Source organism: Vulpes lagopus, chromosome 1 (assembly GCF_018345385.1).
Source record: "Vulpes lagopus strain Blue_001 chromosome 1, ASM1834538v1, whole genome shotgun sequence".
NCBI classification, from domain to species: Eukaryota; Metazoa; Chordata; class Mammalia; order Carnivora; family Canidae; genus Vulpes; species Vulpes lagopus.
Window position 1 is genome coordinate 24,569,827 of NC_054824.1, and position 12,854 is coordinate 24,582,680.

A 12,854-nucleotide genomic window follows, 5' to 3' on the forward strand; every position below is an offset into this window, starting at 1 on the left:
AAGCACTTTGATTTAGTTGATCACAGAGGGAGAGAAGAAAGGACATAGTACTCTCTAGGTTCTGGTTGTTTCTTCCTAGCCCCATTTTCCTTTTGCTCTTTTATTTTATTTTTAAATGTCATTTTCCTTATTTCATTTTTTTAAAGATTTTATTTATTTTCAAGAGAGAGAGAAAAAGAGAGAGCATGAGAAGGAGAAAGGGACAAAGGAAGAGGGAAGAGCAGACTCCCCACTGAGCAGGGAACCCAGCATGGGACTCCATCTGGAGACCTTGGGATCATGACTTGAACTGAAGGCAGACGCTTAATCAACTGAGCCACCCAGGTGCCTGTTTTCCTTATTTCTGATTTTTAAATGTAATATATCATAAAAGTTGACTGATCTGGAAAATGGAAACAATGGTACCTCTACAGCCATCTCACAGGTAGGCTATAAGCAAATTAAATGAACTCCGTACATGTAAACACTGGCACAGTGCCTGGCATATAGTCCTGTGGGTACTCAAAAACGTTAGCTGATAACACTGGGATTATTAGCATTGTTTTGTTTTTTACATGTTCACCATAAAAATCAGAAAAGTCAGCAAAACACAAAATAATAAAAAATTATTTATAATTTATGATCCCATCTATATGATTATTGTTGCCAAATAGTAACAATTAATATGGTGTTACATGTATTTTCACACTCCTCTCTCTCTCCTCTCTGTATGTACATAGGTTCATGTGTGTGTTACAAATGTAACCTGTTTGTGACTGGGCCCCCTTTGTGGCTCCCATGTGTGTTCCTTTTTCATCTTTAGGCCAGACTGGTACATTAAATTCAAGGGCAAACCACTGATGATGCTTACAGTTTTTACTGAACTGAACCCTTTGAAAGGAGATGAAGACAGCATTATATCAAGCCCTATAGTACAAAATTTCCTTAGAATGTTTCAGCATTTCTCTTTCTCTCCAAGTCCCTCTCCCTCTGGCAGTGCCTCCTGTGTCCCCTCCTGCACACAACATCCTCCACAGCCACTCCAGCTGCCTCGGGTTCCCCCCCTTACAACACTCCCCAAAGCATGCAGACTTTGTTCAGCAGAACCCTCAAACCAGGGCTCTTTTGGACAAACCACAACCACCTGTTGACTGTACCAGAGTGAGTCAGTTCAGCTGTGGACGTAAACTTTGACACACGCCAGTGGGAAAGGATGACTCTAAGTTTAATAATTATCTTTCAAGTCAGAAAAAGAACTTGGCAAATCCAAGCAGCAGGCCTCCACACATTGACTCTCTGACCCACCCCCACCCCCGCCCAAGTGGTCTGCTTGGTCACCATCAGCTCAGCAAAGCATACCCCAAGAATTCTGGGACGAGGGCCCCAGAATGACCTTGATGGCACCCTGGTCCCTTCAACATGTAGTTTGGATATCTTAACCCAGGAAAAGTCCTCCACCTCCATCTCTCCATTTACAAAAGTTCAGGTATATGATGTGCTTTAAATGAAAATAATAGAGATTACAAGTCCCCAGTCTCTTCTGTGGTTCTTGAAATACTGTTAGCATCCATATTTTTGTGACAAGCTAGACAAAGCAGATGTATCACCACCATTCAATTAATAGGTTGTGATCTTTTACCTGGAAATATCACCTCTGTTCAAAAGTGATATTTTGATGCTCCCATGTGCTACGACATCAGACCTTGCCCATCTGCTGACCCAGAATTTTATATAAGGTGTTGACTTTTTATATCTATACTGTACATATATCTACTATTTTTGTCTGCTCAGGCTGCCACGACAAAATACCAGAGACTAGGTAGCTTGGACAAAAGAAATTTATCTTCTCACAGTTCTGGAGACTAGAAGTCTGAGATCAAATGGCCACCATGATTGCTATAGCCATTTTCTTGCTGTGTCCTCAAATGGCCTTTCCCCTGTGATTGTACAGGGATGGGGAGAAGGCAGGGAAGAGGGGGAATGGGGGAGACCTCTGGTGCTGCTTCTTTTTATAAGGACACCAATCTTATAGATTAGGGCCTCAGTCTTATGACCTCACTTAAACTCAATTACTTCTCTAAAGGTCCCATCTCCAAATACAGTCACATGGGGGGTTAGGGTTTCAACCTATTAATTTTCTTTGGAAGGAAGGAAGCACAGTTTAGTTCATAACATCTACCAAACATCAGCAGTCCAAGCTAAATATATAGCAGCAAAGCAGAGGATTTGTTTTGAATAAAGATTATAAGCTATAATATTACATATTTCTAAAAAAAAAGACATCGTAGTAAATACATACACAGATTTAGACAAATTCTTCATAAAGGCTTTCCAAGTATTTTCCTTTAGAAATTAAAAATTCTTAACATACACTTATAGCATTAGAATTTAAAGTGTTCATTTCCTTTCAAGAGAGTGTTCCTTGAAATTCCATGTTTTTTCTTAGTAATAAATGTAAATCAGATTAAAGTGTTCCTCAAAAGCTATATTTTACAGTCCTATTTGCTCTAACTTTTTTATGCCAATTAACAAAAATTTAATTATTGTTATACGTTGCTTGACTTCACTATCTTCCTTAGTTACAAATGAATTTGGCTTATGAGAAAAGTTCATTCAAATTGAATTATTAAAGAAGAGATATTTAATCCAATATCTTAATTTTTCGGGCAAATATGATAGCTGGCCAATTTTTAAATATAGAGAATATAATTTATATTATCATTTTAGAAAAGCAAACACTTTATTCATTGTCTAATTTATATCAAATGGCAACAAGTGATGCTCTCCTGTTTTTTCTTATCGAAGATTAGTTTATAATTTTTATCAAAATGCTATTGTTACCCAGATATTAGTTTCTTTCTCTGGGAATGCTGGATCATTCAGAGATCTGCAAATTATGAGGACATGTAATGGGGATCTATCATGTTGCTTTGAAAGCTTGAAAGCCCATATTTGACTATAATAATCAACATCAGAATTTAGTACAGAACCAGGGCACCTGGGTGGCTCAGTTGGTTGGGTCACCAACTCTTGATTTAGGCTAGTCATGATCTCAGGGTTGTGGGAACGAGCTGCGTTTTGGGCTCCACACTGGGCATGAACCTGCTTGGGATTTTCTCTTTCCTCTCTCTCTTCCCCTCTACCCCCCACCCCAGCACACACTCTCTCAAAAAAATTAAATAATTAAAAAAATTTTTTAAAGAATTTAGCACAAAACCAAATTAATTGTGTAACAGTGTACACCATTATATTTGAGATGGGAATAAAAGGCTTAAAGCTATTACACTGGAATGTCCGATGATTTATAGTCATCATAAACTGAAACAGACCCTATGCCACATAATTTTAAAATACTAGAAAAACTATGAGAAAAAAAAACAATAATGCAATGTATTTGAAGGTGGGGGGGGAAGAAGGGAAATAAGCAAACTATGCAGCAGTGAATTTTTTACATTGTTGTAGTCTTATGGAAATGTTTTTAAAAATTGGGGCACCTGAGTGGCTCAGTCAATTGAGCATTTGCCTTTGGCTCAGGTCCTGATCCCAGAGTCCTGGGATAGAGCCCCATGTCAGGCGCCTTGCTCAGTGGGGAGCCTGCTTCTCCCTCTCCCTCTGCTGCTCCCCCTTGCTTGTGCTTTCTCTCTCTGTCAGATAAATAAATAAAATCTTTTAAAATAAATAAATATTAAAAAAATTAAGTCTGTGATAAGTGTAATAAAATATACACAAAAACATGTATTTTTAGCCCATGGATCACAAAGTGAAGGTGAAGTTAAAGAAAACAAACTAAGCTTAAATAAATAAATAGAATGGCCAAAGTTGCCAATTCATGACCTAACCAGTCTATTTGTCTGCTTTCAATTAATGGCTAAATAAGTTTGATGCAAGATCATACTTAACCTGAGTTTCTACATTGCACAATAGGATCATCTATCATAGCTGCTAATCTAAGAGAATTTGATCTTCAAATACCCAAGGCTGTGAAAAAAACAAACTCCACACACTTTACCCTAGATTCCAGTTTCAAACCCCACATTCTATGAAGTGCTTCCAATGTCTCTCTTTGACTTTTGAGTACTCATATTCCCTTAGCTTCATTGTATATTTTTAAATCAATATAGAAACTCAGCAAGTGCTTGTTAGTCAATTATGGTTGACGTGGTATCTGAAGCAGCAATAATTAGTAAAGCTTCAGTAGTATTGGGGCTGGTGTATGCAAGGAAATTACATCGTTCTACAGATAATCAGCTTAACCAAGCCACCATTCTGACAGGAAGCAAACCTATGGAAGTGGAAAAACCTTAAAAGCTAATAGAAACATCTTCTGAAAAGTATCAATTGGCTTGTAAGGTAAAAATATTGTAGCAATGGATTTCACTTTTAGCTTCTGCTACTCATACCAGAGAAATTGGCCACCATACCTTACTATACTGCCACTTTTTTTTTTTTAACTTATGGTGAACTATAGAATTGATCAAAAGAGAAATCTATCCTGAGGAAATTTATAAGATTAATAAGTATATAAAACACTGATTTTTTTCTGAGTATAAAAGTGTGTGTATATATATATGGTTAGAAATTATATAAATGATTAAAGCATCATGCAGATATATACGTTTGAAAAATACTTTGTGTATAAATGTGCTAGAAGTAAATTGCACTGAATTAGCAGAGTTAGGTGAATATGACTCATCTGGTAAGGATGTGTCTTCATCAGCAAGATTCTTGGAAACACAGCTTTAACAAAAAGGAGATATCACAGTTTGAAATTCCTGTAACCACAAAAAAAAAAAAAAAAAAAGAGGAAGAAAGAGAAGTGAAATCTGGGGGGTAATTCATGCCAAAACCAGTAAGATTAAGAAGGGTTGGATTTGTGAATAAAAGGATGTTCCTGGATCTCAAGAACATTTGGGACATTGCGGTGGTGGTTTTTCCTGGTGCTGTGGTTACAACAGCATAAATAAACGACAATGTTCCTGGCTACATGTCATTCTATTTGTCCTACCACAGACAGATATACCTCACAGCTTCATGAAGCCTAAGCTTCAAGGCCCAAAAAGGGCTTAGAATGGTTTCGCATGGTCATAAATTTGAGTAAAATTTGAAGAAGATATTTCAATTCCTCAGTCATGTCACACTGGAATGGCCATAAGCATTCTGGGATCCATTTATTTTTTATTTTTTAAAAAGATTTTATTTATTCATTCATGAAAGACATATATATAGAGAGAGGCAGAGACATAGGCAGAGGGAGAAGCAGGCTCCTCACAAGAGCCCGACGTGAGACCTGACCCTGGAACCCCTGAGCCAGAGGCAGAGGCTCAACTGCTGAGTATCCCTCTGGGATCCATTTTAATGGGAAGATGAACTAAGCATACATTTGGTTTGGGTTTAGTGGAATATAATTATGGGTATAGCAGTTATTTATGTGCATAGGAAAGTATTGCCAGTTGTCCAGGTGTAGAAATGGCTTCCAGGAATATTCCTACTGTCTGCTATGCTGACTCCCCTAGCATCCTGTCACATCAAGATACAGGGACAGAGGTCATATTGCAATGTGACCCTATCCTCCAAAGCACAGCACTGTAAGTACATGGGTAGAAGGGAAGAAACAAGGTTTGAAATGAATGGAGTTTACTGGAAGTCAGTTTATTGGAAATTCTTCCAAACACTAGATATAGACACTAGATATATAGATTCCTTTTATAGATATATAAAAAGGAAGTTCTATCCTGTCAGTGATATACTCAACAATGCAATGTATACAATAACAAATGCATCGTGCTTTCTCCCCCTCTTTTGATGGAGATTGTACATAATAGAATTTAACAGAATTACTGTTTGTAGTGTACAAACTTAGCAGGACTGTATACACAATGAGCACATCTGTCTATGAAGTCATATGTTATATATACATTGCAAAGCACTGGATTGTGTCTTGATAAAGGCTGATGACATGTCACTCATTGGGAGAAGACTTAATTGACTCTTGATTTAATGCAAAATACTTGCATCAACAAGGATAATATAAAGTTCATTATGTTCCACTGAGACAAGACATGGCAGACAAAAATCGTTGATGACTTGAGAGGTAAAGTTTATCATTGCCCAAGAAAACGTGAAATGTCTGAATTTTACAGCTTGGGCAGCCCTGGTGGCTCAGCGGTTTAGCGCCACCTTCAGCCCAGGGCGTGATCCTGGAGACCCAGGATCGAGTCCCACATCAGGCTCCCTGCATGGATCCTGCTTCTCCCTCTGCCTGTGTCTCTGCCTCTCTCTCTCTCCCTTTCTCTCTCTCTCTCTCTCTCTCTCTCTCTCTCTCTCTCTCTCTGTGTCTCTCATGAATAAATAAATAAAATCTTTTTAAAAAAATTTACAGCTTGTATGTGACACAGGCTTTACTATACTTGACGATAATTCTAAAAATAAACATGACCTTACTAGTCATGAGTTATGAAGCTAAAAAAACTTTTCCAAATTATCAATAATAAAAAAAAAATTTAAAGAATCATGCTAAACTAAATCATCCTTCTATACTGCTTATAGAAAGTATTACAAACCATTGTCCTATGAGGAAGAGATCAGGGGTCCTGACTAAGTCAGTAGAGCAATGTGACTCTTGATCTCAGGGTTGTGAGTTCAAGCCCCACATTGGGCATAGAGATTACTTAAAAAAAAAAAAAAAGAGGGAGAGAGAGAGAGAGAGAAAGGTGTGCCTAGGTGGCTCAGTATGTTATACATCTAACTTTTCAGCGCAGGTCTTAATCTTAGGGTTATGAGTTCAAGCCCCACCCCATGTTGGGTTCCATGCTGGACATGGAGCCTACTTCAGAGAGAGAGAGAGAGAGAGAGAGAGAGAAATCAAAGTCTATGGAGAAAAACAAGAAAAGGAAAAACAGTATTATAGAGAGGTTCTAGGCACCGGCAATATAATTTTTTTCTGGATTTTCTGATATTTACTATATTTATCAACTTAAAAAATTTTAATTTTCTTTTATTAAGTAGTCTCCATGCCCAACATGGGGCTCAAACTCACAACCCTGAGATCAAAAGTCATATGGTCTATGAACTGAGCCAGCCAGGCACCCCAACTTTAAAAAATTTTAAATGACTATTTCTATTCTTTACTTTTGTACCTGTAGTAATAGCTATTGGTCTCCTGACCTCATTCCCTTTGGCAAGAAAGTGCACACATCCCAGTTGCTGCAAGTGTTGATTACTAAGGACTCACATCTGTACCCTGCTGCAGCAGACTGTCCACAGCTTCGGGGAGCCACCTTCCCTCGTAGACGACTGGGATGCTAGACTACCTCTCTGACTGTCTGATGCTGAGCCTTAAAAGTCCCTGCCTTATCGCAGGGTAACATACTTTCCAGAGCTCCCCAGGAGATCAGGCCAAGACTAGGTATCTTCTGAAACCACACCCTTGCCTAGCTTCTCTGGCTTTCTCCTGCATCCTTACTCCCCAATGATTTCCTGAGAGTGAGGCCTTAATTAATCACTTACTCAAGAATCCCAGTCTCAGGCTCTGCTTCTAGGGAACCCCACCTGAAAGCGTATCTAATTTTGTATTCTGATTCTCAGATAAATGCCCTAAACTGGAGAAGCAGTAAGTCCCCCAAAGTCTAGATTTATTCCTGGTCCTCCTTACGGGCATTGCCAAACAGAAGACACTCTGAGCTGGGAGATGGGGATCTCATTCAAAGTGGTTCGAGGAACAAGGCTGACTTCCTCACCATTTTAGCCACTTTGGTGATTGTTCTCCCTGCCTCTTGTCACCACCAAAGATTTGGTTAAAGGGATAGGATAAAAGATGAATCAGCTAAGATTAGATACAGCATCACTTAACCCCATCACCCAACTTAGAGAATTTCACTTCTCTGTTTTAAAAGAAGTCTGCTATGAGTTCAGGACAACTCTCTAGCCACCAGAGACCAAGGCTTCCATATCTCTGCTCTGCCATCCTCACTATGTGGCTCTCTTCCTCAAGGTTTCCTCATGAGCTCAAGATAATCCCTGGCACTCCAGCTCTCATGTCCACATTCCAGGCAATAAGAAAAAGGGAGAAGGATAAAAGGAATATCCCTCACCTGATTTGGATCCCATTAAGGGGTCATTCTGGGTGTCTCTCATAGCATTTCTTCCTGTGTGTCTTTGGCTAAAGACATGGTCTTTAGACATGGTCATGTTGCCACAACTAGAAGCAAGGGAAGCTGAGAAATGCTTTCTCAGAGGGATGATTTGCTGCTAGTATACAACATGGAATATGGCAAACAGGCAGAGGTGTGGGGACTTAACAAAGCAGAGAACGCTGAAATTTCAGCACCCGCAATCAGAAAAGTCAGAAAACACAAGACAGCTGTGGCACCTGTCATTTTGAAGTGACAAGATTAGTTGTAAGCCCATATAAGGAACAACTAGATCTCCAGATGCCAGCTCTAACATTGCATAGCCAGGCACCTAAACCTTTCCCATTTCAACAGAAGGAGACAAGTATTCTCACTGTGAAAGTTAAAATAGAATTCTAACCTCAGGAATATCTCAGAGAAGTAAGACAAATGGTAAAATAGGGAGGTTAGGTTAAATTCTATGTATTGAGTTGTGAGAACCTTTAATGCCCTGCCTGCCTCTACTCAGCTCTTAGAATAATAGTAGCCAGGTTTGTACCTTCTGTGGGAGGATAGAAGGGATCTCTCTCCTGAAAAACAGAACAATAACAACAACAAAACAAATAAAAAACTATCCCAGGAGAAAAAACCTACAGATACTAATATTTTGGTGTCTACAAAGTAAGACCTAAGTGTAAGTATAGTGTAGTGAAGCCACAGTTAGCACACCCTAGCCAAGCTTCCAATCCATTTTTATTTATTTATTTATTTATTTTTTTTGGTGTTTTTCTCTTAGATAAGGACAGAGAACCAAGAGTCACTAGACTGTTGCAGAATGCCTCTGCCAGATTGACCCAGTCTAAGGGCCAGTGAGCATCAATCCTTGAGATCCCGGTAACATACACCTGTTCTGATTCTGAAGCTCTCAGTTCAGGGGCATATATTGGCTGCAGGTGATGATTAAAAGAAAAGAAAAAGTCTGTTGGTGGTGGGTGTTCTGTGTTGGAGAATGCTCTATCTCGTTTCTCATACACCCCAAGATTAATGAGATGCACCTAGTTCTAATGAGATGCTCTCTAACACTTATCAGGATTGGCCTAAGTGCAGAGCTTCTCCAGTCTCTCAGCTCCTAAAATTACCCCAATACAGCCGCTCACCACTTTTCTACTGAAAATGAATTACTACCTTGCTGCCAGACACTGGTTGAGATTGCACCACTATTAATGGACACCTATGACGAAAGATTCCAGTACTTTTCTGGGTGATACAGAGAAACATTGGAATAAGCAAGGAGAAGTTCAGTCAATCTCATTGATTTAATGTGATCGATACATTCAGGAACATGTGAGAAGGCACAGCATGGGAGAGCTCTAGAGAATTCATGGGCCAGAGGCATCCACCATCTGGGGATGACATTGTCCCCATTGCATGCTCTCTCTCTCTCTCTGACAAGGACTGAAGTCCAGAGAGATGTGACTAAGCTTCATTTATAGACGGCAACGTCCACATTAACTACAACCTTAGCAATAGAAGGTGAGTCTAGTTATACATAGTATGGCTGGATGTACATTCCAATGTCTTTGTTTAGTTTCCCCTGAAAGCAGAGCCAGGGACTCACAAATACAGGTGACTTATTTACAAGATAATCCCAGAAAACAGGGGAGAGATACAGGCAAAAAGAGAAAGCCAATACAATGTGTATTACTGAATCACTAGACACAGCTAGGGATCAATCCTGCCTGGGACCTTCTGAAGAATTCTATGGAATCCACTTGGAATTGTACACTATTGACAAACTGCCCACATAATCAAATACAACACTGTATCTACACTATGTATAGAGAAAAATAAAGTAAAAAAAGCTTTATGAAATCATATGAAAATAATATTTATAAAACAGAATTCTGAGGGAGCACCTGAGTAGCTTAGTCGGTTAAGTGTCTGACTCCTGATTTTGGCTCAGGTCATGATCTCAGGGACCTGGGATCAAGCCCCATGTTTTGCTCTGCACTTAGTGGGGAGTCTGCTTGAGATTCTCTCTCCTGTCTTTCCCTCTCCCTCGGCCCCTCTCCTCAAATAAATAAATCTTAAAATGAAACAAAACAAAAACCATTATTCTGAGAACTGAAGTTCTATTGGGTGTTGCTTTGAGCACAAGTATGGTCATTTAAGTAACATTTAAAATGCTGATGAGGGATCCCTGGGTGGCACAGCGGTTTGGTGCTTGCCTTTGGCCCAGGGCGCGATCCTGGAAACCCAGGATCAAATCCCACATCAGGCTCCCGGTGCATGGAGCCTGCTTCTCTCTCTGCCTCTCTCTCTCTCTCTCTCTCCCTCCCTGTGTGACTATCATAAATAAATAAAAATTAAAAAATAAATAAATAAAATGCTGATGAATGAGATTAAAATTCTTTTTGAAGAGACATAATTTTAGAGGTCTCTAGTTTTTGGATATTGGTTCCAATAGTTGGTTCATTTGATATTTGAATCAACCCCAAAAGAATGCCTGTTTTTAGGATTTGGAGGTGGAAGAGAAACTCCAGCCCAAGAAGAAAGCTCCCCATAAGTGCTTCCCAGGAGATGAGAAGGAAAAGGAAGTCTCCACTGGAACTATTTCCTTGGATGGGGGGTGGAGTAGTAATGAACCTCATATTGGAGCATAGGTGGGTGAATGTGGCTTGGCAGCACAGGAGCCTGAACAGAGAGAAAAAGCAGCTCTGCTTTCAGATCATGTCCACCCTTTTGAGGGATAATGAGGGAGCTGTTGGCTGGTAAAGCTTATTGAGATGTGGTGACTCCTAGCTCAGTGACCATATCATTCTTATAACTTTAGCCATCATCTCTTCTTGCCTTGTGTGTCTGGATCTCTCTTCATTAAGTTCTTCTATTAGGGAAATTATTTCCTCCTTCAGGTTAAAGTTTGTCCTCTTCAACTTTCTGTACGTGTCCAGCAGGCTCTGAATTTTTGATGACTCTTTCTTTAGGCTAGTATCTTCCAAAGATGACTCAACCCCTGCATTCCCCTTTTGAACAAAGCCAGGCTTGTCAGGGAGTTGACACTATCTTGAATTACTGCAGCTGGTGTTTTTGACATTTTGAGCCAGTGTTTGTGAAAACAGCATTCTCCATTGCACATAAAGTCAGCTTCCAGCCAACAGGACAAGTCTAAACAAATATGAGATCCACCAAAAGGCCAATGGCAGATGTACACACCACTGACTCCAGCTGAAGACCACAGAGGGTGGGGTCCAGATGCCCATCATCCAGCCACAGCTCCACCACCACCACTTGTGGTTTCCCAAGGACACCTGAAGCCAAGTTCTACAGTGGCTTGAGTCCCTTCTTTTTTTTTTTTTTTTTTTTTTTGAGGTTCAGACAAATTTATTGAAACATACAGGGTGTAAGCAAATAAATCATTCAGTGGTATTACATTATGTCACTACCGTGAACGTATAATCTTATAAATATATATTTTATAGCTAAAAAGCCTAGAACAGAGTTCTGCTGTGTAATCATGCCTCCACCAGCCCTCCCACCAGCTCCATAACAAACCCCCTCAAGTAATACTTGTAAACATTTCTTACTGGCAATCTGAGCAGTCTACCAGTGGAGCTAATCCAGAGGAAGGATAGATTCAATTTAAAAAAAAAAAAAAAACTTATTAGGGCATCTGGGTGGCTCAGTCAGCTAAGTGTCTGACTCTTGATTTCTGCTCAAGTCATGATCTCAGGGTGGTGAGATCGAGCCCCACATTGGGCTCTGTGCTGGGCATGTAGCGTGCTTAAGATTCTGTCTCTCCCTCTCCCTTTCCTCCTTCCACGGCTCCCCTTCCTCTCTAAGAAAAAACAAAAGGTGATCAATTAGGCTGGTGTTTTTTAGTATAATTAGGAACTTGTACGCTTAAAAATATTTGGTATGTTTTAATTCATTGCAGTTACTATTCTTATTGATATTCAGATTGTCCCCTCTTTAGCCAGTGTTGTCTTTTGAATCCTTTTAATATGACACCCGAAGACCTTGAAGGCTTCTTTCTTTCTGAAATGACCAGATATCCCAGGCTTATCTCGTACATTTCCTGCCCTAGACCTGACATTAGCCACTCTTCCAAAGTCATGGTTCCTTTTAGGAAAAAATAATAGAGACTATAGTCTGGCTCTCGGGATGCTGAATGCTGCGGGGCTAGTCATTGTTTCTAAGTATTTTCAGTGGACAAAGCTAAGAAATATCTGTTTTTAACTGAGATATAATTGACATACAACATTGTGTTAGTTTAGGTATATAAAATAACATAATGATTTGATATGTGTATAAATGATGAAAGGATGACCACAATAAGTTAGTTAATATCCATCACCACAAAAAAAATTAAACTAAAAAAAATCCATCACCACACACATATTAGATGGATTTGTTTCCTTATGATGAGAACTTTTAAGGTCTACTCTCTTAGCAATTCTCAATATACAATACAGTATAGTTAATTATTGTCACCATGCTATACATTACATCCCCAGCACTTATTTTCTTACAACTGGCAGTTTGTACCTTTTGACGCTCTTCACCCATTTTGCCCAACCACCATCTCCTGCCCCTGGAAACACCAGTCTGTTCTCTGTATCTATGAGCTCTAGTTTATTTGTAGATTCTACATATAAGTGAGATCATATATTATTTGTCTTTCTCTGATTTAAGAGAAAAAATTTTTAAGGAGAAAATACGTTGCATGCAAGAGACTTTTAATTGATCTGCTTGTACCAGGTTCTACCA

General features: G+C 39.3%; 1 protein-coding gene and 1 long non-coding RNA gene across 4 annotated transcripts in view; both read left to right on the forward strand.

Annotated features, from left to right (window-relative positions):
• SRSF12 (serine and arginine rich splicing factor 12) overlaps nucleotides 1-12,854 on the forward strand; it is a 41,858-nt gene that overhangs the window by 2,433 nt on the left and 26,571 nt on the right. The window lies entirely within an intron of this gene.
• LOC121485545 lies at nucleotides 265-9,065 on the forward strand. The gene is made up of 2 exons (XR_005986311.1): nucleotides 265-324; nucleotides 8,884-9,065. It is a non-coding gene; the product is annotated as an uncharacterized LOC121485545 (long non-coding RNA).